The following is a 5000-nucleotide window of genomic DNA, read 5'->3' as shown; positions in this document are numbered from 1 at the left end:
TACATATACAATTGAATGAATTTCTCACAGTTCGGGATCAAACCCTTTTCTGAAGAGCCTCTTCGTGAATAATGAAGCACAAAATAGACAACAAGCTTCCTTTCAAATAATTCCTCACTGTCACATTTCCACTGATTTTCTTTTACCCGAAGACTGTGCAGAGTTGAGTACAAAATAAATGTAAACAGCTAGACAACTGAGATGCGACTTCAGTAAACACAGATGCATTCAAAGCTTTCGATTCCTTTAATGTTTGTTAAACCCATACAGAAATTGCCATTTGGTTTCAGTGTTGAACATATCATCGCAGTTGGTAAATAATACAAAAATACAGCTCGCTGCTCGACGGTCGATCTCAAGTCATTGCGATGCCCAAGCCCCTAAGTACTTCATGTATCCCTTAATATATTGAAGACAGTTCGCAGAGCTGCAAACACTCGAAATGAAATTAAAAATGATCCATGCGGTTAAAAGGTCAAATTTAAATCGTGGCAGATGGAACCTGCGACAATTTTGTTGTAAAGTTCGCGCCGATATAAATGTTTGCAAACTGTGCCAAGCGCGGAAAAAACCGTATGGCGTGAAAGTCAGTTCCGTTTATTCCACGGATTGGGTTGAGAGCGAAAAAGGGTGCAAGATCAATTTATTTAACATATTATCACGCGTAGAGGTTTAACAACAAAGCAAGACACAATTTTGTTTCGAACACTCAGATAATTCGAATCATTCTTATCGTCAAGAACTACCAAGAATCAACGAGCCTCGCCAAGTTGAGTTCATCTGGATTGCTGTGATCTTTGTAGGCAATAGACTCATCTCCAAAATTTGCCTCATTCCTTAGATTAGGATAGAAAATCGTGTAAACGCGCTAGCATTTCGCTATTTATGGGCACAAGTGATGTTTTGAGGGTTCTCAAAGTTGCACCATAGTTAATAGATCTAGAGGGGACTAGTTTTGAAGCTCGGCAAACATCATAGGGGCAAGCAAAGATCCCAAGATTTGGGTTGGAAAGTCCACGACCGTGCACAATGTCTTGTTTTGCGCTTATACACTATGCATGAATTACGTAACCAACACGTTTTCATTGGTTAGTTCCTCAGTACGGAGTAAACAACTGTTGTGTTTTGTACACTGTCAAGGCCGAAAAAGAGAAAAAAAACCTACAATAAAAGAAATTTGTCGGGTTTCATAACTATTCTCGTCTATTAACTATAGTTGGACGAGGCGTAGTCGAGTGCAATTTGAGAAATTTCAAGAGATCACGAGTGACCATAAAGGCCCGTTTAAACGGTTTCAACATTTGACGAACAGTCGTTTAACAAGAGTTGAACAGATGTTGGGCAAATGTTGGACGCAAAAACAAAGTTGTGCGGAGGCCGTTCAAACGGTTCCAACATTGCACCAACAAAACAACCAACACTTTTGTGAAATTTGATTGCGAGGAACTAATAACTAGAAACCAGTCTCTCTCGTCCAGATAAACTACGCCATATTGAATTTAGCGATCTTATGGGAGCATGCGTGTGTTGAACCGATTGTTCAAACGGCTTCAAGACCTTTCAACATTTTCGAGAACAAAAGAAAATGTTGAATGAAAGTTTAAACCGACTTCAACTTGATTCAACACGCTTTCAACAAGCTTTCAACGTTTTCACGCTTTCAACAATGTTGGATGACCTGTTCAAACGCACTGAACATTTGTTTCAAGAAAGTGTCGAAGCAAAGCATGTTGAAGCAAATGTTGAAACCGTTTAAACGGGCCTTAAATCACGAAATGTACGAGCAAGTTCATACGATTTTTTAGTTATTATATCACTCCATCGCTTTGTTTCCATAGCAACAATTCATTATTGCACGCTATAACCTATTTATGCATTCGTCATTGACCAATCGGAAACGCGATATCCTGTTGAGTTTATAATAACAAAAGTAAGCAAGAAGTCTGATTATTAATGATACTTCATTTTAAAAGTCTTGTAAAAAGTACACCTTGTAGGACATAATAGGGCATATGTATTATTTTCGGAGGGCTGAAAGAGATTTATTTATTCACAAAAATATACTTAGATCATTCTAATGACAACTCCTCTTATATTTTGCAGTCGAGTTCGAGTTACAATCATTTGGTCCAAGTATTATGAGGCTGAAGAGTATTAAGACAAAAAATTCTTGGCAATAAACTCTGAAGGATTGCTACATACAAGGGTTAGTAAATTTGACGGAAATTGCTATATATACTTTTTGCGTTTTTCACAGCCTCTTTTACTATATGGTGCTGTTTACATAGGATCTTAGCCAAAGGGAAGTCCCTACTGAGGAAATCCATCAGCTAAAAGTCATAACTTTCCTGCAACCAATTCACATACCACCGGTTGCATCTGCCCCAGTCGTTGGGATCTTTCTTGGAAAAGGAATTTTCCAGAACTCTCGATCTGCGATGGAATGCGGCCCATCAAGGTTTGGTATTATCTATTTAAGGATGGCTTCTGCTGGTTTTTCGCCTGAGAAAAGAGGGCGGTATTGTGTTCCTTGCACAATCCATAATTTTGCATTAAGGACGACCAATCCCTCGCGCGGTCAGAGGCGTTGTAGGCTTCAGGCCCAATCTGAATAGCCATAATTTGGCGGGAACCTTATTCTAAATTTAGGGCGCTTTCCTTTTGTTAGAACTTGCCAGCCAGGCCCATCAGTTTGCAAAGAATATGGAACAATTCGAAGGAACACTTCTGAACACATTCTTCTGGAGGACTATATATTATCCTCGGAGTGTGTTAATTTGAAAGTGTTGTGCAGTTCGTCCTTCCAAATGCCCGGTCTGGCCGGTCAGTTCTGTCAAATGGAAAGCCTCCTTAGATAAATCAGTAAGCCAAATGAGAGACATCGACTTTTCTGAGGTATGGACTTTCTAGCTGTGAGAAAAGAAGATCCTGGATCCATAGAGTCCTCAAGAAGAACAAAGATGGCTATATATAACTGCATGGGCCTTTCTTTGGAAAGACAAAGTATGACCACAACGCCTCTAATTGGTCTGCAAGCAAGTATCAACACGAGGGACTGCTCGAGGGATGGATCGTGCAAGGAATTCAATATCGCCCCTTTTTTCCAGAAAAAAAATCTATCTGTAGCTGTCCTAAAATAGGCAATACCAAAGATGGATGGGCCGCATTCCATCACAGATCGAGACTTTTAGGTTATAGACCTTTGTCAATGACTTTAAGCCCAACTTGGACGTTCTCTCCTTTCAACATGGCGGCTAGTCGCCATGCCTGAGCACCAGGCAAGAAACCCGATTTTCATCTTTTCTTTCTTCCCATATTCTGCGTACGCGTTGACCCTGAGTTTTACTTGGGTAGCGATCTTATTCGACCGTTGTTTCTTCTCAAAACGTCACAGTTATAATCCGGCATCATCATCATTCTATCCTAGTCTGTCAGCGTTAATAAATTTTTCTGTCCTGATCTTTTCTTTGCAGATGGATGAATCGAAGGACTGTTTATTTTATCAATACCACGAGAAGAACCTGTTTGTGTCATTTGCGTCTTTCAAGTACTACATGAAAGAACATTATGATATGTTCTTAGGAATAAAACGAAATGGCAAAGTAAAAGTACCTTCTTCCACCTTACCTGGGCAAGATTCTGTTCAATTTATGGTGCTAAATGTTGACAGCCTGTGACCAGCCTTAAAAGGCGAATATGACGGTTAGCTTCATGCAGTGATTGAACGTGATAGACAGTAATTGGGAAAAAATCATCATTTTGCCCTCTTAGAGAGTGCCGGTCCGCTGTTGAAATTCGGCAGGCTTAAAACACAGGTCACTCGTTACAGGTCATTGTTTTACCTAATAGTATACTGAACAACCTAAAACTTTTCAATTGGCTAACTTTGAGCTGAAACATCGTCTTTAGGCAAAGTGAGGGCTTATGAGGCCTAAATTTGCATTAGCAATACGTTTTGTAAGGAGTGACCTGTCGTAAAACGTCACCTGCATTTTAAACCTGTCGGTTAAAACTGGAATAAGTACTAAGCTGTGGCTGTCGCTCTTTAGCTTCAGTAATATGTTGACGAGTTTCTATTGGATGAAACGACAATAAGAAAAAAAGTTTTTTTGCTTCGACGCTTCACAAGATCTTAGTTGGATGACGTAATTTATATTATAATATATATATATATATATATATAAAGTGTGAAACTTGATTTTCGTAAAACAGTGCTCAGTACATAGAAGTAGAGCGAAATATATACGGAAGAAAAAACACATAAACTACAAGTTCATCCCTAAAAGCCTGTTTCGTGGTCGCCCACTCATCAGGGGATTTTCCCCTGATGGGTGGGCGGCCACGGAACAGGCTTGTAGGGATGAACTTGTAGTTTATGTGTTTTTTCTTCCGTATATATATATATAGTGAGTAAAAAGGAAGCGAGGACGGACAACTTCTGACGTTAAAAAGTTAAAAAATTAAAAATTTACTAAAACGTTTCGGTCAAAGACCTTCTTCAGTTATGACAACTTTTGAATAAAAACGAAACTTAAATAAGATTTAGGCGCTAACAATTACACAATACCAAGTGACAGCTGTCAAAAAAATATATAAGATTGCAAAAAAGAAGAACAAAAAGTGGTGCTAATTTGTAGATGACAAAAAGGCTAAATTAGCGAAGCAAAAAAATTAACAAAACCCCTAGAGGGGCCCTTAAACAATATAAATCATAATGAGCTTCCCGGCCAGGGCCTTTGAGTTCATCTAAAACCTAAGGGCCTGACGAAATCCAAGAAAAGGGCCTTAGAACGGTTAATCATGTAGGAATGTACTCTATGGGAAAGGAAACTAATTGTAACAAATTCTGTTTTTTGAATGAAATTCCTTCCTTTTATTTAAGCCGTAGGGTGCTAGAGAGAACAGCTGAGCACTCCAATAAGCCTCTTTTGTAATTAAGAGCCTATCGATTTCTTCAGAGTTGCATGAAGCCTGCACCTGATCAATGCATTGAAATGAAA

The 5000-nt window shown here is 39.0% G+C and overlaps 1 long non-coding RNA gene across 1 annotated transcript in view; it reads left to right on the top strand.

Annotated features, from left to right (window-relative positions):
- LOC138050768 (uncharacterized) overlaps nucleotides 1–4138 on the top strand; it is a 25025-nt gene extending 20887 nt beyond the window's left edge. The window contains exons 2-3 of the long non-coding RNA XR_011132696.1: nucleotides 2104–2206; nucleotides 3474–4138. This is a non-coding gene — a long non-coding RNA (uncharacterized lncRNA). The remainder of the gene's footprint in view (nucleotides 1–2103; nucleotides 2207–3473) is intronic.
- Nucleotides 4139–5000: the final 862 nt, after the last annotated feature.

The sequence above is a fragment of the Montipora capricornis genome, chromosome 6 (genome assembly GCF_036669925.1).
Source record: "Montipora capricornis isolate CH-2021 chromosome 6, ASM3666992v2, whole genome shotgun sequence".
Classification (NCBI taxonomy): Eukaryota; Metazoa; Cnidaria; class Anthozoa; order Scleractinia; family Acroporidae; genus Montipora; species Montipora capricornis.
Note: the sequence above shows the minus strand (reverse complement) of the source record. Positions and strands in the feature narration are given on the sequence as shown.